This window comes from Talpa occidentalis, unplaced genomic scaffold, assembly GCF_014898055.3.
Source record: "Talpa occidentalis isolate TD23 unplaced genomic scaffold, MPIMG_talOcc4v2.1, whole genome shotgun sequence".
NCBI lineage: Eukaryota > Metazoa > Chordata > Mammalia > Eulipotyphla > Talpidae > Talpa > Talpa occidentalis.
This window is the reverse complement of record NW_026555331.1, coordinates 22,803,539-22,826,434: the sequence shown is the minus strand read 5'-3', so window position 1 is coordinate 22,826,434 and position 22,896 is coordinate 22,803,539. Positions and strand designations below refer to the sequence as shown.

The window sequence follows — 22,896 nt, the reverse complement described above, 5'->3', positions numbered from 1 at the left end:
TTTATACGTCATCTTGACTGGTTTAAATGATACCCGGAGAGCTGGTTAACGATTATTTCTTGGGTATGCCTGTGAGGTTTTTTCTGGAAAAAATTAGCATTTGAATTTATAGACTGCATAAAGATGATAGCAGTCAACAATAGAGATGAACGGTATTCAAATCCACTGAGGGACAGAAAGGGCAAAAAAAGCAAAGGAAGAATGTATTCATTTGCTCTGCTTTAGCTGAGACATTCATTTTCTTCTGTCCTCCAAAAGGACATGGGGCTCATAAAGGAGCTCACCCCATTGGTCTTTCCTCCCCACCACCAGAACACAGGCTGTTAGTCTAGGACTGCCTTCTGTCACCAGGTCTCCTGGCTCTCCTGCTGGATCATGATCTCAACCTTCATAACTGTATGAGTCGATACCTATAATAAATTTCCTCTTATCTATGTTTAAAAATAACTTATTAGTTCTGTTCTATGCAGAACATTAATGAATACAGTGCTCTGGCAGTCATCTTGTAGAAATGACCTTGCCAAATTTTTAGATATTAGAATAGAAAGAAAGGAATAGCCTAGGTTTTATGTTTTTTTTTTTTTAATTTCCTTACATTGTTTATTTTTGTACAGTAATTGGTTTCTCCCTTCAGATGTAGTCCCCCTAAGTTCTGCTACCACATGATCCATTGATTCCTCTCTTAGGATTTTTCCCAAAAGACACAGAAACACTAACTTGAAAGGAATAACCTAAGGTTTTTAATGTCACCATTAAGCCACAACCACAGTAATGGCAATTTTTATGTGAAATAAGTTAATGTCTTTACTGGGAAAACTATGTTTATATGTAATTCTCACTCTCAACTAAATGAATTATTCCTCATTCATTTTTAAGACACTTAAATATATATATTTGAAATTCTTTACATGTCTGTAGAAATGACTTAGAAAAGATAGTTGATTCTGTTGGTGGCTTTTTTTAATTCTTTACAACTCTCTGCCCTGTGTCATGTCTTTTGCCATATGACTTGCTATTTCTTCCAACTAAAAAGACTAAAACCAATATAAACTCAACCATATTGCTTGCTTTAGTCAGTAGAGTGAAGGAAAAGTGACAGTGTGCCAACTCAGAGATGACCCTTCAAGGAATTTTGCATGTTTCCATTTGATTGATTGGCCTCTGCCATAGCAATGACAGGGATATGTCTCTACTGATCCAAGGATCTCAGGAGGAAGATAAAGATCTTAGGAAGAAGATAAAGTGGACAGACAAATGAGTGAGCCCAACAGAGAACAACAGAACCATGTCTAAATCAGCTGAAGGCTGCAGACACTGAGAGATGTGTATCTATTACCGTATGCCACAGCAAAAGCCAATTGATACACGATCAGTTGCTTAGTTCTCTTGGTATATTCGTAGGTACTCAATACTTACTGTCCAAATAATACTAATATTGTAAAGACAGTTGAAAGAAATAAATACAGTTATACATACACAGAAGTTTTATTAATTAAAAAGTCACTTCTATATTTTGGTTCCTAATATTATTAATAGAAAATTCATTGTAATCTATCTCAAACCTGCATCACTATTTTAACATCAAAAATTACAGGAAAAAGCCCTCTCCTAGACTTGCAACTATATTTTCTCTTGCAAATATCACTTGCCCTATTTTCTAAAATTTAACCTAGTTTATGTTATGTTTTCATTTCACTATCTGGAGACTATATCCTTAGGCTCATACTTTCCAGGGATATCTTTCATTTACTCTTTTTCCAAATGTACATCTGTTATGCATGTTCATGTAAAATAAAGAGGCATAAAATGTCAAAAGAGATCAGATCTTATTACTTATGGAGAGTTACAATAATTACATTAAAATGACTAATAATGTAATACTGTTTAATAGGAATTTAAAATCATCTCCTGGGTATTCTCATGCTCTGTATATGTCAATCTCTCTTACACTGAAAAACTGGAGAAAATTTTGATTTTTTTTAATCTTTCTCACCAAAGTGGCAAGAATCATGTCCCATTTCAGAATTTAATGTGGCGCTGGGGACCCCTAAAATCTCCTTATCTACCCACCTACACACATTGCACACTATTGCTTAGTTGAAATGGGATTTCAGAGCTTACAAAGCAATTCTTTAACAACTACTTCAGTAACCACCATGGAAGTTGTACATGCATTCCTTTGGATTGTAAGACCCTAAATAATAAGATCAGTGATAAATGGAGCAATCTGCATTTATTGCAGGATTGGGACCTGAAGTGTTGAATTGATGTGCACTCCTAGAAGATGTTTTTCTCTATTAATGATATTTCAATTTCCTATGATCTAAGGGATCCTCAATTCAAGTTACTGTGCAGAATATTTGTGTCTCTGGAGACCTCTTTAAAATTTAGTATTTTGTCACTCTCAATATGTGAGAAATAGAGTCAAGTTTTAAAATTACTGATTCATTACTTTTGAACCTGCCCTACCATGCCATGGTTCTACCTGAAAATATATGTATTATTTCCTTCTGAAAGGAGTTAATATAAACTTTATAAGAGCATCATGTGTTATATCATAGAATGTGTAGAGATTTTATATGGCTGTCAATACGGGATTGCTCTCCTGTAAGAAGCACAATTTAACTTATTGAAGTTTTTGAGGCATTGGTTGTTTAGAATACTTCATTATTTAATATAACTATTTAATATATACACTAAGTATATACTATTTTTATTTGTGGGATATACTTTATTTTGTATTTTGGAAATAAATTTATCTACTCCCAAATAGATATGGATCATTTTCCAAATTTTTTTTATCATTCTTTTAGAATTTCTCTCTCTCTCTCTCTCTCTCTCTCTCTCTCTCTCACACACACACACACACACACATACACACACATATGCACAATACATTTTTTTTAAATATCACTTATTTATAGTGGTCATTATTTTGCCTATCAAAATTTGCTTCAAAATTCAAAAAGCATCAATTTGGGGATAACAGATGTCATTTTTTAACTGTCTCAGAACTACTTGCAAGTTTTTAACCAAGCCTGCCTACACATGCACACACGCACATGCACATAAAATAATGCTTTGTCCAATTTCAAAATATACTTATTATAGTTATCATAGATTTGTTAGTTAGCATGAGAAATGCTTTATTCAAATATGCACAAAGTTACCTTTTACTAACAGGGGATGCTGCTAATTTGTGATTTGGTAGAGGAATGATGCCTTTGCTCCTATTTTGTTTTACTCTTATACAAAGGCATATTTTTTTAAAAGATTTATTTATTTATTTATACAAGCACTGGGTACAGTCAGAAGTGTGGGAGGGTGAGAGAATTCACCAGAGCCAGAGCGGGGAACAGAACAGGCAGACTGATGAAATACACTGCTGAGGGTAGCAGCGGGCGGCAGGAGAGGTCTGCGCACCATGTGGGACCCTCGCCGGTGGCCAGGGATCGAACCAGCACTGCAGAGGCTGCAGGCAGCCTCACAACCCAGCGCTCAACCGCTGAGCCACCAGGAGAGGCCCAAAGGCATATTTATTGATGATGCTATAAATAATAACACATTTACACCTAATATGATTTATGTTTATATAATTTTACTTTTATTTGTGAATTCTTGATTTCATTCACTCTTACTCTTTCAATTAAAATTTATCATTATCCACTGTACTAAGTGCTGAGACTATCATGCTGAGCCTAATGGGAAAAAAAAAATTAAACTTATCCTTAGAATTTTCATTATTGTGGGAAAGAAAAAGTGAACAATTTAGGCAAAGTAATAGTGTATTTCAAATAGTAGTAAGTTCTGAGGAAAAAATTAAATCAATGCAGTCATGACAGGTAGTTCTAGGTGGGGAGATACAGAGTGTCCTGAAGGACAGGCTCACTGACAGGTAACAGTGACAGGGCTGATGAAAGTGGGTGCCCAGTCATGAGGTCATCTGGAGAAGAAACATGGGAGGAAGATAAAACTGCAACTGTAAATTTCCTGGGACATAAGTGAATTAGATGAGTTCAGGACCTTCCAGAAGGTCAGTGAGAGAAGTGAAGTTAGTGAGAGATAAGAGTGGTAGGAAGTCAAGTCAGATAGTGGTGTCAGATCTTAAAGAGCTTGAAAGTCAACATAAGCACTGTCTTCTATAAGTAAATATAATGAGGACAATGAAGGGACATGGTTTTAAAGAGTGATCTTTCAGAAGAAAATGTTATGAAATATGTCCTGAAAGATGAGGGACAAATCTTGTAGAAAAACATTGCTCAAATCACATAACAAAGCTACAAGTTGGATTGAATTTCATATAGAATCTTTTAGACTGGTTGCCAGCAATGCGTTTCTGTCTCTATCAACCCACCAAATTTATCTTCCTCCAAAACACCTTCCTTCTTGAAATTGGAAATACATTCATCAAAAACTAATGATCTTGTGTGAAAGAATTTCAAAAGAGAAAAAATGAGCAATATATAGAAAACAGGAAATGACTTGGAGCTGAGACCATTATAAATCTCCCCCTATTATATTATCATGAATTCTATGGTATATAACCTAGTTAAAATCACACATTTTTTTTTCAGGTGATACTCAGAGATATGTATTCTATTAGTAAAAAATATATTCACCTCATACAAAGCCAGTGTTATAAATTAACATGGAAAAGAGACATCAGTTTTCTGAGTTAACACATAATGCCTCTGGCCTCTGGAAGACACAATCATTCTACTATATTTCAATTTGGAAGTAAATCAAAAAATGCTGTGACAGCTAACCATCACCTTCAATAGGGTACAAGATTAACTTTCAACTCATGTAAACTTTCATGATAAATTTTGATTGGGAATGTTCTAGTAATTGATAATGAAGGCAACATGGTGGATGTTATTATTTATCTTCCTTAGGCTCTCTTACCAGTTGAGCATTTAATTGTGAGCAAGTGAACTTTTTTAATGAGCTTTCTGACACTTCAGCATGCACCATTCATTGCTATACTGCATTGCAGGTAAATATGTTTGGGTGGATGAGAAACTACTTGTTACTGCCCATTCTCATTGGTAAAGTCACAAGAAACATTTGTTTTCCTTAGTAATTCAACAGAAATAATTCCTTCCCCATTCCTTCTCACCCGTATACTTATAAATTACCTATATCCCTTTTTGTTAATTCTATGTAGAATTAGATAGAGAAATATATTCTATATTTTCTGTGGAAGCCCAATTCCCTGTCCTTGTTATCACTGAAACTTTGTCCAAAACTCTCCATTGTTCATTATCATTTATTGTCTCTTTTGTAACATCTTCTGTTCAGTCTATAAGTATACTTAAGCCACCCAATTAACCCCCCATTTTTTTTTTTTACAAAAGTCTTTCCAATTAGTATATGTCCCTCTTTCATGACTACCATATTTTTTCTTTACTGTTTAGTCAAGAAGAGTAGACATTTTCTGTCACCATTCCCCCTCTTGCCCCTAAGTATCAGATAACATTTCTCTGGCAATGAACTCTATGATGATTTTTATTCTTAACTTCCTTGTTCTCTTTAAAATTTCAAAGCAGCATATAATTTTCCATAAAATATAGGTTTTATGTGAATCTATTGTGTTTAAAAACTAGTCACCTCTCCCTGATATTCCTCACATCTTTGGATCACATTAAATTTTTTGTTGTTTTTGTGTGCTATCTTTCCAAACATCTTCAGACCTGTTAATGGAAATTTTTTTCTTCTCCCAATCCTTAAAAATTAGCAATCCTCACAACTCTGTAAAATGTCACTCTTCTTCTGATTTTTCAGTATGTTCTCCAGATAATTTTATCCACTTTTATATTCACAAATCACTTTATAATGTCTCCCTGATTTATCTGTAAAGCTGCCTTACTTTGTGGGTGTTGGGCAGAAAACCCCAGCAGGCACATTCTTTATTTCAATAAAGGAAAATATAGAATAAGGCTGAATAAATGGAAGAATGCAAACTACATGACTTTCTGAGCATATATTGCTTTATCTAATGTGTAGTCTAACATATTTAAGCCTCACAAAACCCTTGATTCAAGCACAAGTACTATTATATTAAATTTCACATATGAGGACACTGAGGCTGAGAGAGGTTCTATAGCATTCCCAGAGTCCCATAGCCAATGATGAACAAAGGAAAGAATTAGAATTCATGAGAGTATGCAACCTAAACTAGAGTTCCAGCCTATATTTAGGAGATGCCTCTACAATTATGTCGTACTCAACGTGTTCAAACTGTCTCTACCTTCCAACCCTGAATTGTCTCTTCCTATATATGTCAGTTCTATTTATCATATTTGCATCCACTTATGCCATAAAAGTTGGCCTTATTCCAGATCTGCAATGACTATCTTCTGTCAGTCTCCTCTATTTTAGCTCCTACTGCTCCTTAACATACACTTTGTGAGAGAATAATATGGAACAGTTTGTATTTCCTCAGTGTTGCCATGGTATTATTTTTCTCTGTAACCTTGCTCATGTTGTTTCTCTGTAACCTTGCTCTGCTACCATGTTCTCCCACCCCTTTTATATCTGACTAATTCCCACCTATCCCTGTGACTCAGCCTGGGATGTGAATCTCTGTATTTGTTTTCCTGAAACCAAAGTTAACACAACTGCAAAATATACCATTCTGTTGTAGTTAGATTTGTTTGGTTATTATAAAAAACTGCTAGTTGATGGTCATAAAGTGTGATTAAGATTTTTTCTTTCCCTAATTTACACAATTTTGCAAATTAGCCTGCCTAAACATTAAAATTTAAGTAAATGTCCTTCTTATATCCCATGAATCATTTAACTTATATGATTAGTTGCCTACTTACCTGTAAGTTCCAGCTTCTTTCTTCTTTCCTACAAATAAGACTCCACAGCAATTTCTATATGCTTGAATTCCAATCATTTATATATTCAGCCTTTTCTGCTTATGACCCAGTGACAACCAGAAGGACCTGAGAGACTGTCTGACAGTAACTGAGAAGATTTTATGCCTCAGCAAAATGAGAGAGATTTAAAGTCCACTCACTCCAAATACTCCCCATATACATTTTCTAGCACTGCCATTATAAAAATACCATAAGCTCATTGTCTTAAACAAGAGAATTTTATCTTACTGTTCTGGAGGCTGGAAGTCCAAGAGCAAGATACTGGCAAGACTGATTTTCTGAGGCCTCTGTCCTTGGCTTGCAGATGGTCATCCTCTTGCTGCCTCTTCAAATGGTTGTCCTCTGTGCACACACGCCCTGGTGTCTAAATGTCACCTTCCTGGATGGAGACCAATTGGATTGGGTTAGGATCTTTTCTAATGGCCTTACTTCAACTTCTTCATCCCTTTAAAGATCCTCTCCCCAAGTTCAGCCACATTCTAAATTACTGGGGTTTCAACATATGCATTTAAGTCCATAACACTGCCCAGTCACTTATCTTGACTGTTGCCATGGAAAGTGGTATTTGTATGTAGAAAAGCATCAGAAGGGGAAGATAAAAGAACTGGGAGAAGCACTGAGGTGAATGATTTGCTGTATTAAGCAGCCTTGGAACTCTCTCCCTTCCAAAATTTTTCAGATTAATATATGCAATTATATTTTAATTTTAGTTTGCTGTATTGCCATTTTGCTGTATTGCCATACACTCACATATGACACGTGACATTACAATAAATGAAACTGACAGTAACTTGAATAACATTGAACCAATTATCATCACTGCGTCATCATTACAGTGCCTAACACTCAATGAACATTTATTAAGCTGAATGAGGTCTCTCTACTTTTACTCCCATATTTACCCCCAAGTACATATACTCAGAGTCACAAACTCAATCTCCTATTCTAAACAGTGGATCTTCCTGGATAAGTCTTCAGAGTTACTTTTCCTTGTAACTACTAGAAAAATAACATCTTTTTTCCCCAGCTCTGCCTATATTTCTAAGTTTTTCCACACTTGACTCTCCCTTGCTCCCTAATTGTTTGCATTTCCCAGCAGGCATGAGTCAACTCTGACTTTGTTTTAACAAAAATACACATTAGTTGTACAGTTTTTATATAAAAATATATGATCCAGTTAATATTTTTATGGTTGCTATATATTTATTGTTCATTCAAAAGTTCAAAGTTGAAAAAAAAATAATCTCCTGGATTTAGTAAGCACCTCCAGTGCATTCATCTGTGTTCTGACAGTTCTTCTTCATAGAACTAAATGTGCCTTGTTCAATAACTTTTTATCAATTGAAGTGCTATGTTCACTGTAATATTAAGTTTTATGACTTTCAAATCAAAGCTGCTGCACCAAGTCTTGCAAATATATAATGCATTATAACTTACAGTGATAATCTCATTGAGCCTTTGACTATAAATATTCTCAATTTCTAAAGAAACAGAAAAATGGGTGGCTTCAGGAAATGAATACCAATGCTGCTTACTCACGCCTTTATTTAAGTTCACAGTAAAAAAAAAAAATAGTTTGACATATGTTTCGTGTTTCTCTGATCCATTACTATGGGACCTCAAACTCCCTGAGTATCCATACAAGCTCTGAATCGATGCATATTTCTGACGAACTGATGTCTTTTGCTACTTTCCTTGACAGGTGTGGTAATGACTCTTCTCAGTTATCCACATCAAAGAGACACAGAGCTAAAATCTTTCCTGGACACTTTAGATAAAATAAGACTGTTTACTCTCAGTTTTGCTTTGTAGTATTATTTGAAAATTCTAATTTCCTAGCTCATTGGGAAGGCTTCAGGGTTAGATTAAATAGAAGTAAAAGAACAGTCAAAACATCTCCATTGAAAATGCAAGGATCTTATGTATATTTGTTGCCGTAGCAAAGTAAAACTATCAGCATTAAAATCCTTCATGGGTTATCAATTTGCACATGGGGCTATTTTAGAGAGTTACAGCACCGGTTCATCATTATCTCCATCTTCTAGAAGTATAGAAATCCAAGGCAATAATAGCCAGACATTAAGGCTACATGAATAATCAAACAGTAAGCAGCTACGGGAGTTGTCAGAAAGGAATGCACACCTTTCTTCTAATTATATTAACTGGGAAATGTGAAAAACAGTGTGTTAAAATCATACCTTCAGAACAATCACCTTCAGTGATTTTTTTTAAAAAGATTTCTTAATGATGTTCTGATAATAGATGATTTTTCTCAAGGGTAATGACAGCTATTTCCCCAAAAGTGATATTTTATAACTTAGCAAAGTAAAACTATCAGATTCTCCATAGAAGCATATTTTAGGTTCCACATCACATGTATGTGCAAATAGGCCTTTTTATTTATGTTCTTCTTGCTACTTCATATGAAAAGCAATTGGATCAAATTTTCTGATAAAGCAAGACAAGTAAAATTGTTAAGGTAATTGTTTCAATTTATTTCATAGATTGAACTCTTGGAGATATGGATGATATTCCCCATGAAAGATTTTTTTTATACTTTTAATTAGATTATAAGGCTATTCTTTGTTGATGGACATGCTAAGTAGAAGGTAAAATACTCAGCTGAAAGGTGAAAATCTTCACACAATTAATCTTTACATGTTTCCGAACAAAAAGGGGGAGTTTGCTCTAAATGCAAGGAAGTAATTATTCATTTTAAAACCTCTTCATGCACTGAAGTCCATTTACTTTCAGAAGTCAAGAATAAAATGTTGGCTTACTCCTAGTGGGATCCCAAGGATGATATATGGGGTTGTTGAAAAATAAAAGATTCATTAAAAAAGTTTTTGTGGCGTGACACTGTAATTTTATTAAGTCACTAGGCAATAATGAAGGATATCACATAGACCATAAGATGATAAAAATATATAAATTGAAATAAAATCCACAAAGGATATCATACTTTAAAAAAAAAATGTTTCTCACTTGTGAAAGGCTGGTCAGTGTTTGATCCTGGAGGCCAGTCAGTTCTGGGATTTCTTATAGTCCTTATATTGTCTAATTATTCTATATTAAACTTAACATGATTTGATGTAATTTATATACTCTTTCCTCTTAATTATTTGTCCCCACTACTAAGATGAACATAGGTATCTGAAACAGTTTTGTTCATAGTTGTATCCTTAGTACATGCAACAGTAGTTGATACTTCATAGGTATATGATAAAAATGAGTGAGTGAAATGATGTTGCTGAATTTGAAATATTTTGGATCAGAGGGGACACATTCATAAGAAGAGAGATAGGTAGAAATTCTCACAAATCAAGTGGGAAATTTTCAATGATTGATATTCATTGTGAGAGTTCTGTTTTCCTGTTTAGGGCTAATCTTCAAATTATTAGAACATTTTATCTCACATTGGAGCTTCAGTTTATTGTACTATTTCAATGTTTGGGGGTTAATAGAATATAATCTGATTATACTTATATCCCATTGCAACATACCATGTGTCAGGAATTATATGGGACCTTTCTTATGCACCACTTCAAAATCTCATCTCCAGATTCCTCCTGCTGTGACTGCAGCTCCTGGTTATAGGCAGGAACTGGTTTTTCATGGGGTGTGGGGGGAACCTCAGAAAATGATGTGAATCCATTCATGTATAAACTCATAAGGTAAGAGAGAGCATGTAGGCCACAGTCCATCATCAGTAGAGAATTGATACTGATGGATATGGGTTTCATTCTTTTGTCATCTCAGTAATCAGTTCTGAAATGCATTTAGTTAATATGTTGGTGTGACCATAAAAGCAGTGAACTCACAAATGCACTCCTGTCCTGGCTGTCTTCCTTGTTTCACAGCTTTGTCCTGCATTTCTGTTTCATGTATACAAGAATTCATTTCAGTTTCTGCCTTACAAAGAGCCCCAGTCTGGAACTGCATTAAACATTTTTAAATATGTTTAGCCTATTCCTTTGAAAGTGTTATATCAGGTATTATTATTATCTCCATTTTTCAACAAAAATAAAAGGAGACTCATCAAAATTAACATTTATTATAAAGATAAGAGACTCAGAATTGAAGTCATTTTTGTCAGACTCCAAATTCCTGATGTTTCTATGGGAGTAGAAAATCCTAAGTAGTGAGCTAAGGACTCCCGAACACAAGACTTTATTATTATTATTATTATTATTATTATTATTATTATTATTTAAAAAGTGAAATGTACAGGGTACAGAGCCAATAATGCACAAAAATTAAAATTACAGAACAATTGATCAGAAAAAGCTTCAAAGAAAATATACCATGGGCCTCTAAGTCATAATAATGGGCCATAACAAAAATGTGAGCCATTTCTCACGTTAATTTGTGGATATGTGTATTTTCTGTTTGTTTCATTTTTCTCTGCTTCACAATAACATGTTTAGGAGTTTTACCTCTAGAAACTGGACCTGCAATCTCCTATGCCCTCTGCTTATAGTACTTTTACCTGGTGAAATGCTTTGGCAGAACACAAAACTGACTAGAATCTGACCAGGGTTCCTCTATCGCTGGGATCGTCTTGCGGCTTCTAGGGCACACACACCTCCTGCACATAGTTCTCTTTCTTTTGTGGGAAAAGACGACATTTCCATCTATCCCTTATTCATTCATGTTCACTACTGCTTCTCTTCGATGGTTCTCTTAACTCACAACTTCATAATTAGCTGCTTTATTAAACTCTTTTTAATTACTCCATTTTTGAGTTTGCCATCTGTTCCCTCTTGGGATTCTAGATTATATGAGACAACAAAAATATGTAAAAAAAATATTCTTAGGCAAGAAATGGTTGAAAGTAATTAGGGACAGATTGTCCACCGTGATGTGGGAGTAGGAGGGGCAGGAAAGAATAGAGTAATTATTAAGGGAAATTGGTAATTATATGTCAAAGATGAGAAAGAAAAGAAATGCACAACTGTGAGCAAGAGGGAAACCAATAGTATAATGGAAGAAATGTAAAGATTTATAAATTAATTACCAAAAGCCTTTGGTATGTATATTTTATAAAGTATATTTTGGTATGTATATTTTACAAACACACAATCCAACTTTCCAGGTGTTGGCCATCAGTTGTCAGTGTTGACTATAGTGGCTACCATGGTACACAAAAGTTTAACCATGACCTGTAGATTATACTGATCAGATCCTTGGTATCAACAGGCATAGGGCTAGACTACTGAGATATTTACTGTGATATGTACTGCTGGGAATTTGGAATTATTTTTTATAGAAAAAAGTATTATTTATACCACATATGGGTTTGCACTAAATGGATTTTATTCTACATAGACAGTACCATAAAATTGAAATCTAAAGTAAAATTTTATGGATATGAAACCATGAAATATAATCTTAATAAAGAAAATTTCAGAAAGTGCTTCAGGACTAGAGATTTATGTAGCTATGGAGTATAAGATTAATGGAGTAAAAAGTCTGAAGTACAACTTACTGCTTTTCCTTCTCCTTTTAGACTTAGTGTTAAGCCTCTTATTCCCAGGCAATTTTGTAATATCTCTTTTCATATTTCTCTTATATTACTCTTACTTTATAAATTATAACTGTTTTAGTCCTTATTTTTCTTTAGCAATACATATTTTTCTCAATAACTTTTAAAACTGGCCCAAGTTTCAGAATATGAGGCTTTCCGGCAGCTCTTCTGCCTGCCTGTGACTAAGCAGGCACCTTTTTTTTTCCTTCTTCACCTAAAAAAACCTGTCCTTTTAAAACATTAAAAAAAATACTGGGGTCTACCTGATGATGCAAGGGGTTAAATCTCGGCACTATGAAGCTATTGGCAGCCACTGCATTATGAGTTCGATCCCCGGCCAAGGAGCTGATTCACATGGTGCAGTAGACCTCTCCTGCCGCAACCACTTCTCCCCTCAGCAATGTATTTTAGTCTGCCTGTTCTGCTCCCCACTCTGTCTCTGGTGAATCCTCTCACCCCCCTTGCACCTCTGGCCCAACTCTTGTCTGCATAAATAAATGTTTAAAAAAATACTTTTCCTGCTCATGGTATCTCACAATTCCTATTAGACTGAGCCTTTCTAATAGTTTTCACATGACAATAACGAAGTTTTGACTTTAGAACTTTATAGATAAGCATTTTTCATATTATTTGACTTCAAGATGGGCCCAGTATGTGTAACTCTCTTGCTCAGTATTATTTTGTCAGATTCACAATTGGTATGGAACACAGATGTATGTTGTTCCTTTCCTCAGCTGTATGATACTTCAGTTTGACTAGATTTTATTTATTAGTACATAATACCAATTTTCCCCAAAAATTTTGGAAAAAGATTTATTCTCAACAGAGGTATGGGAAAGCAACACTTTCATAGTATGGTTTTAGGATAAAGTTTGCAAATGAGATTGAACTTGTATATTACTTAGCAGGTAGAAATACGGCAGAAACCACTGTTTTTAGAAAATTACTATGGTTCTTCTGATTTTCCAACCATAACTTCTCAGCCCTGCACTAAACAGCCCCTCCCACATTTGGGTAAGCCATAGTCACTATCTCAGCAAAATTAGTTTTTAATGCTTAATTAACCTTGATGCAAACCAATGTGTTTTTTTTTTTTTTATAGTGACAAGGATGATGTAAAAAAAAAAAAGGGGGAAAAAAGCAGTTGTGATAGAACTAAGTGAACACATAAGCTCTGAGTCATAATTTGTCATGACAAACTGTAAAGAGATTGTTACCAATACTTCTGGATCATTAGACCTAAGTAGCTGTATATGATGAATATAATTTCTCTACAATGGAGACAAATTAGAATGGAATGTCCACTATGGAGGATATGTTCAGAATGCATAATTGGAAGAATGTTAAAATGCAACAGGAGATCAGGAGGAAATGAACAAAAATACATTGAATAGATGAAGTCAGTAATGCTTATCCCACAGCAAATACTACTTTTTGGTTCAAAAGAAATAGTGACAAAAATTCTTTATATATATAACATATATATATGTATATTCTTTTTTTTTTTTAGATAGATTTATTTATTTATTTATACAAGCACTGGGTACAGTCAGAAGTGCGGGAGGGTGAGAGAATTCACCAGAGCCAGAGCAGGGAGCAGAGCAGGCAGACTGACAAAGTACACCGCTGAGTGGAGCAGCAGGCGGCAGGAGAGGTCTGCGCGCCATGTGGGGCATTCCTCTGGTGGCCGGCCAGGGAGCAGCCGGGGATCGAACCGGCTCTGCAGAGGTTGTGGGCAGCTTTGCAACCCAGCGCTCAACCGCTGCGCCACCGGGGAGGCCCTATATTCTATATATATACATACACACTTATCTATGCATACATGTATATGCATATGTATGCATGTACATACATACATGTATGTATGCACATACATGTATGTATGCACATATATGTATGTACATGTGTATGTATATACATATCTGTATGTGTGTGCATACATGTATGTATATACATATGTATGTATGTATATTTGCATAAACTAGATGTAGCAATTGGTTTAATTTTAGCAATCCTTATAGCCAGGAAATCTCATAAGAAATTTGTTGTACTCAATGATATGAATACATAAAACATATCTTTATTGTTTCAGATCTTAAATTACCAATTTCTTGTCACATAAATTTGCTGTTTCAAATATAAGATTGGTAATCACTTGAATGTGGATATATCTAACCATATCTAGCACTGAGTTAATATATGTCAAATACTTATTTAATTAAATAAATTATAGATAAGTTGTGAAAAGATGAATAAATAAATGTGGTGCCATCATTATTCTTTGTGTAACTGAACAAATAAATCTTTCTAATTTATATAGAAATAAAGTGAATAAGAAGTCAAGGAAGATTCCATTTCCCCATAGAGCTTAAAGTCAAATGAAAAGTATTATTTAGGAAGTTTGGTCAACTCTAATGCTGTAAGTGTTTGGAGATCAAGGTCATCAGAGATTTCAGATGTGAGATGGAACAAATATGCTTACACCAAACTGGACTTATGTTGAGCAACCCTTTCATGACCAGAATCCTGTAATGCTGTTAAGTCAGAACTTTTTTCTCTTTTTCACCATCTCTTACATCAATCTGGATCTACTGAAATGATATTTGGCACTTAGATTCTTAATTTATAATCAGTCCTACTGTAGACCATTTGCATTCTCAGAGTATTTTCATTTCTGGAGTCAACTAATATTATCATCAAAATAGATAATATACAGCTTTCCTTTCTATAGTGCATTACAATTTATATATTTTCTTTATTGGTATTTAGGTTTTATTTGAAAGACAATTATATGGTATTATACCTGCCTTTTGTAGACAGGAACTTGGAAAGGACAAAAATGACAGCTAATAAGTTATAGAATGGTGACATAGCTGTAGGTTTAAAATTCCAGACAATGCCACTCATTTCAATAAGGGCTGACATTCTGCAGGGTTACACCTGTGTCAGAAACACAGATAAGGTCTCGGGTAGGGTTGAATATTTTTTGTCTTATGTCTTTTTTGTTTTTTTTTTTTTTTTTTTTTTTTTTGCTTTTCAGTTCAGTGACTCAACAAAACCACCACAAACCCTAAGCCTTTCTTTTATGACAGAGATTTTCACTGACCCAAAGCAGTCTTTTCAACTTCATTCATAGTAGAACGGAGATTTATAGGTAATTACTATCCTCACACAATAAAGACCACATTTCCTTTCCTCTTTTCTTATTGTGGTTACTAAAGAAATATAAGCAAAATCTGTTACAGAAGAAAGCACAAGTAAGCACCTGAAGTTTCCTTTCATCTTTCCTTCTTGTGGCCTAAAATGCAAATGAAGGAGTGTGTTGCTTGCAACTGTCTTTGGGTGATGAGATCAATAAGAAAATGAGGGCCTCCCTGGTGCCGCAAAGAGTTAAGCACAGCACTATGAGGATGTCCGCAGCCTCTGCAGCACAAGTTCTATCCCCGGCCTGCCAGGGAGTGACCCATATGATGCAGCAGATCTCTCCTGCCTCGCCCGCTGCTCCCCTCAGCAGTATATTTCAGTCAGTCCACCTGCTCTGCTCCCCACACTGTCCCTTTGAATCCCCTCAACCCCCTGAACCTCTGGCCTATACCCCAGTTCTTGTATGCATAACTAAATGAATCTTTAAAGAAATAAATAAGAAGATGGAACTTAGTGCTAAGAATGGACAGTAGAAATATAGACAGATCCCAGTTCCCTGGTGATTATGGAATGATCAAAGATCAAACCAGGGAAGTACCCACACCTCCTTACCTCTTTAATAGTTCAGATAAATTAAGTCACCACAGTCAAGTTTCTTCTGTTAATAAACATAACACTGCCACAGTATGTTATATACCAAACACAAAGACTGATCAATATTTCAAGTTTTAAAATCTCAAGAGACTGAGTCTCAGAGTGAAGGTCAAATTTCTGCCACTTTATAAATGATCATATTTTATAAAATTATTATTTCTGTGGTAATCATATGAATGAAGATGGGACTAATTCTCAGAAAATGTGGGGAGCAGGCAGGCAAAGCAAAAGGTGGCCAAGACAATGATTCCAAAGTCTCTCCTTCTGGTATTTTTAATCTATACTGTATTTCTTGTATTATTTTTGTGAGTTATGGTTATTGTTACTAAATTAGAATTTCATACTTTTAAGCAATATTTACATTTATTGGCTTAGCTCAAGGTGCTAAGAATTAAATTGTGCTGTCTGATCCTTTTTTCTATGTACAATGTGAAATAAAGAAATTTTGTTTGAATTTCACTTATAAGTATGCTGTATTAGATTTAAAAAGTGTGTAAAATATGAATAAATGTGTTATTGAGAAAGACAGGAACTTGATCTAGGGTCCAGGCAGAACCATGTGACTTATCAGCTTTTCTTTATAATTTCTTACAATTGTCTTGACAAGATTTCTACTTCTGAATGCAACATATGCTTGTTAATAAAATGTTTATAACCATCATTTTGTCATAAAAAATTAAAGAAAAAGGATATTTACTTGGCAGACGGTAGGATCATAATATTTCATTGGTTTATAGTATGCCAAAGTTTGATTAATTTACATTGTTAACTTTATTGTCACATTGTGAATAAACTAAAATTTATTTAGATGTGAAATTTAAGAATATTCTCCCAAAGTATAGATTTAAGTGAATATAAAATAATCAAGATGAATTTATAGCTTCTACTTATAAAAACTCCTTTAAAAGATAGATTACTAAGAGAGGCAGAAAAAGATTAAAATGATTTTTTATGTCTGATTTTGTTAGACTTGGGATCTATTTTTATAAATAAAAATGGTTGTAAAATCAATGTAGAAACCTTTCATTTCATGCTAAGAAACAGAAAAAAATACATATTAACATCTTGGGAAACAAAATGCCAGGCAGTGTGATATAGAAAGAAATTCTCAGTGTGAATTTACAAAAATAAATGCCAGTCACATTTTTGTATTAAGTAGCTAGAATCTCAGGCAAGTCACTCAATTTTAGGATAGGTCAATTTTCTCATGCATAAAAAAAGTTAATTTATCTGACTTCACACGAATATGGATAAAAATTTGCTAATGCACATCATTAAAAAAAATCTAAAAATGTCCCAGAAAGGAGCTAGACCAATACACTGAATGGTAACCACAATTTATCAGATTTCACCATGCAGTGTTTCACATATTTTCAATGCAATTCAAAGAATCCAATGTAAGGAAATTAAGATGAATATTATTACTAAAATTTGAGGAATTTTTTTTTTTTTAATATTACTGGGGCCTTCCCTGGTGGAGCAGTGGTCGAGTGCTGGGCTGCAAAGCTGCCTGCAGCCTCTGCAGCGTTGGTTCGATCTCCAGCAAGGGTCCCACATGGTGCACAGACCTCTCCTGCCGCCCTCTGCTCCCCTCAGCAGTGTATTTCATCGGTCTGTTCTATTCCCCACTCTGGCTCTGGTGAATTCTGTCACCCTCCCGCGCTTCTGACTGTACCCAGTGCTTGTATAAATAAATTTAAAAAAAAATCTTAAAAAAATATATATATAATTTGATCTATTGATCTATTCAATATATCATTCTCTGGTTAGTATGGAATTTTATTTATTTTTTTCATTTGGAGACCTTGAGTAAAATATGCTTTATAATGCTTAGAAATCATATAAAAGCTATCCTTGTGAATTAAAAAAGCATACTTATTTTAAGATTTTTCCCATCTTTTCATGAATTTTTTATTTAAATGAATTTCTAAAATTTTTGAGCCAAAGATTCCCAAGACTAGAAGAAAATATTAATGTATTCTAATATGCAAGTGTTATTGAAAATATGTAAAGCAATTGTATTCTAAGGATATAATTTAAGAACAGATTAAACTGGATACCTATTTCAAAATGACACTTTTAAACATATCTTTTTTTTTTTTGGTTGATGCTCCTTTCCAAATTAACACTGCAGATCTATACATATCACTGTGTATAAATACGTACACAGAAACTATCAACCTCAAAGTTGAACAATTGTAAAACCCTCTGCCAAATCATTCCCCAATCTGAAACAAAATAATGTTAGATACTAAGTGGCCTGTGTATACATAGAAAATCCAAATCCTAGGCATAGATCAAATCCTGATAAGATTGACTCATTCTCCCAAATAAAGTTCTGAATGAAGGCAAGACATGTCTATTTCCTGGTATACTATTTGCTTTTCAACAACAAAAAAAAATTATAAGGAATACAAACAGCAACGTAAAACCACCCATTGTCAAGAGATAAAGAGGCCTCCCTGGTGGTGCAAGGGGTTAAGTCTCAGCACTATGAAGTTATCAGCAGCCTCTGCAGCATGAATTTAATCCCTGGCCTGCCAGGGAGCAACACACATGGTGCAGAAGACCTCTCCTGACTCACCCACTGCTCCCCTCAGCAGTGTATTTCAGTCAATCTGCATGTTCTGTTCCCCACTCTGTCTCTGGTGAATCCTTTCACCCCCGCACCTCTGGCCTATACCCCAGCTCTTGCATGCATAAATAAAATAAATCTTTAAAAATAAGAGAGAGATAGTATTACCAAGGAAGGAAATATGCAATGACATATATGTTGGAAATGACATATATGTTGGCACTGTTACAAAGAGAAATTAAAATAACTAAGATCAAGATGCAAAAAGAAACTGACAAAATCTAACATAATTTCATGATTAAAATAGTTACAGAAAAAAACAAATCTCAACATTTTAAAGACCATATCCCACAAACCCATAGCTAACCATTCCCAATGCTGAAAAGCTGAACTCTTTGCCCCTAATATCACTTCTAATCAGTGTAGAACTGGTAGTCCTGGCCATCTCAACTAGACAAGGGGAAAAAGGTATCCAAATCAGAAATTAGGATATACAATTATCTCATTAGGAAACAACATAATCTTGTATATGGAAAACCCTAAAGCCTCCATCAAAAATACTGTGAAAACCAATAAAATCAGTAAAGTTGCAGGATATAAAATCAGTGTACAAAACCCAGTTGTGTTAGTATCCACTAAAAATAAACTATCTGAGAAAGTTAAGAAAAAAAGAATGCAATATCATTTATTATAGCATCAAAAAGAATTCTTAGTTATAAATTTAACAAAGTACAGGAAATATATCATAAAAACTATAAAACATTGATGAAATAAACAGAAAATTATATAAAGATAATCCATATTTATGGATTGGAAGAATATTGATAAATTGCCCATACTACCCAAAGTGATAAACAGATTCAGTGTAATCCCTATAAGAATCCCAGTAGCCTTTTTCAAAGAAATAGAAAAAAAAAATACTGAATTTCTATGGATCCACAAAAAAATCCTAGTAGCTAAAGTATCAAATGATCTTATCTAAGAAGAATGAAAGTAGATTATATCCTGATTTCAAATTACAATGCAAATGTATAGTAATCAAAAGAGACACTTAAATCAGTAGAACATAATGGAAAGCTGAGAAATAAATGCATGCATGTGCAGTCAACTAAATTTTGATGAAGTTGTCAAAAATACGTAATGGGGAAAAGATAGTATCTTCAATAAATGATGTTCAAAAACCTGAATATCCATATGCAAAAGAATTAAATTTGAATTTAAATTTTGAATTTGTATCTTTTATACAGCATATACAAAAACAAAAATGTTTCAAAATGGATTAAAGACTTTAACATAGAACTTAAGCTATAAAACTTCAAAAAGAAAACACGGAACAAAAGCTTGATATGGTTTTGTCAGTGATCTTTTTCACTGACACCAACGAATAGGCAAAATATGAAAATAAAACCCAATATAAACATTTGGTACTGTATTGCACCATAAAGCATCTGCAGAGCAAAAGAAATAACAAAGTGAAAAGGAAACCTATGGCATGATGAAAATATTTGTAATCCTTATATCTGGCATGGGCCTAATATCCAAAAAGCAAGTAACTTACAGAGTTCAATAGCCAAATAATAAACTGACTAAAAAATGAGCAATGGAGCTAAATGCGTGTTTCTCAAAAGAATATAGAGAAGTGGCCAATAAGTACATAAAAATATGCTCAAATCGCTGATAATCTGGGAAATACAAATTAAAGCCATAATGAACTATCACTTTATATCTGTAATATCAGCTATATCCAAAAAACTCAGAGGATAACAATTATTGGACAAAGGTTAGAGAAAAGAAAATATTTCTTGTACAGCGTTGATGGGAATGCAATTGGTAGGGTCACTTTGGAAAATAGAATTGTGATTCTAAGACCATAAAAAAATAGGACTACCTATGACTCAGCAAATACATTTCTGGATATTATATCCAAATAAAGACAGTATATCTAAAGAGATATCTGCATTCCCATGCTCTTTGGACCATTCGGAATGCCAAAACATGGAAACACTCTAAGCATCCATCAGCAGATAAATGGATAATGAAAATGTGGCATAACAGATAATAGACACTTAAAGGAATTTAAAAGTATGTTGAAATAAATGAAAACAAAAATAAAATACTTCATTACCAAAAATTTTGGGATCCTGTTTAAAATAGCACTTAGATGAAAATGTATGCCATTGAATATTTCCATGGAAAAATAAAAAAAAAAAGCATATCAATAAATTAGTTATTACGTTAAGGCCCTAAGGCCCTATAAAAATATCAAAAACAAATCCCCGATACTGGAAGAATTTAAAAAGGTAAGAACAGAATTTGATAACATTGAGAAAAATTTAACAGAGGAGGTCAATAAAAACAAGTGCTGCCTCTGAAAAATCTATAAAGTTGATAGTACCCTAGCAATATTAATTAAGATATAAAGAAGTCACAGATAATAAATAAATGGAATAAAAAATGGGTCATCACTACTTATCAGCATTGAAAATAAAATGAAGAAATGCAAAGAACAGTTCTATGGCCCCAAAATGTAATAGTTAAAATGAAATGCACAAATTATTGGAAGTCACAAATGCAACAGGTTATTTAGAAGGAAACATGACCAAAATTTCTATCATCTAAGGACATTATTTAATCAAAAATCTTCAAAGAAAATGTGAGCCCTGTATAATTTCACTGGCAAATTTTACCAAGCACTGAAGGAAAAGCTTGTTGAAATATAGATTTTTCATTTTCTCTACTATGTTTCAGATCTCTTTGTTAACGGAAATCTGGGGTGGGGAGCTTTGGGGCTGAGAGCAGAATTGCATGGTTATTTTCTAATTGTCTCTTCAGGTTTGTCCTCAATTCTTCCACACTCTTCCATGGGCTACAAGAAACTGTCATGGATGAACTGTTATCAATCCCAGAGATCTTGCTCTTAACAACTAGGTTAAATTGCTTTTAGGAACAAGATAAGAGGTAAGTTCTGGAAACTGGAATACTAATTCAGAAGCAAGCATAAAGCTTGATTTCATGGTGTGCTCAAAGCTCTTAAAATTCTCAAGGACAGAAGATGCTTCATTATTTGCAAAAAGACTGAACTTGTGTCTGGAAGTAAAGCTGAAATCATGAAAAGATGGGCAGGACAGAAGCAAAAAGCAAAGGACATAATTACAAAACCATTTAAAGTACTGACCTTTAAGATCTCAAACATGCAATTATTTTCAAATAGTAATTGGCATTTTATTCCCTTATCTTTCAGCATAAATGTAGTAAGAGTGCTGTAGTCCCAGCTACTCAGCATGCTGATAGAGGGACTGCTTATGCCCAAGAGTTCAGGGCTGTCATGCACTGTGTCTCTTGGGTGCTAAGCTCAGCATCAATGTTGTGAGCTCCCAGGAGTGGAGGCTATGTAAGGAGGGGCGACCCAGACCAGGTCAGAAGTGGAGAAGATCAGGTTAAAACTCCGGTGTTAACAGCCACTCTCCTCAGCCTGGACAATACAGCAAGACCCTACTTCATTCTCAGCGATGCACACCAGAAACTTATGTATGCTATAATACAATGTTACATCAGTTTTTTTTAAAAGGCATGATTTAACTTCTATGATTTTAATATAAATATCACTTATAAGTCTCATTCTAGTTTTGAAAGTTCTCTCTCACCATGTTCACTTTTGAGAGAGAAAAAAGTTGGAATGCACAAGAAACTGTTCAAGAGCACAGGGCGGGTGTGGCAGCTGTCCTCACTGGCACCCTATCTGATTCCAAAACCCATGTTTCTTCCCCATCTTGCAATTTCAACAAGGTTTCTTTACTAAAATCTCTTCCTCTAAAATTTGATCACAAACATTGGAAACTTTGGACACAAACTGAGGGTTATATATATTTCCAGCAAATTTAATTAGGTTTATAACTTATTAATGATATTTAATCCAGTAATTGAATTCTTTTAAAAAATACTAATCTTTATAATTCACTATGAATCTTCTATGTCAATAAGAAACTTTGTATATACTGCAGAGTAATTCCTTGGAAGCTCCTCAGGGGACCTAGTAGTCTTTTTCACTTGACTATCCTCTGCCTTTGCAACTATCTTATGAAGTCCAACAAAGAAAAGGAAAATGTCAT

At 34.2% G+C, this 22,896-nt stretch overlaps 1 long non-coding RNA gene across 1 annotated transcript in view; it reads left to right on the top strand.

Annotated features, from left to right (window-relative positions):
* Positions 1-22,316, top strand: part of LOC129145276 (uncharacterized) — a 217,993-nt gene extending 195,677 nt beyond the window's left edge. Inside the window, exon 5 of the long non-coding RNA XR_008550581.1 lies at positions 21,620-22,316. This is a non-coding gene — a long non-coding RNA (uncharacterized LOC129145276). The remainder of the gene's footprint in view (positions 1-21,619) is intronic.
* The last annotated feature ends 580 nt before the right edge of the window (positions 22,317-22,896 follow it).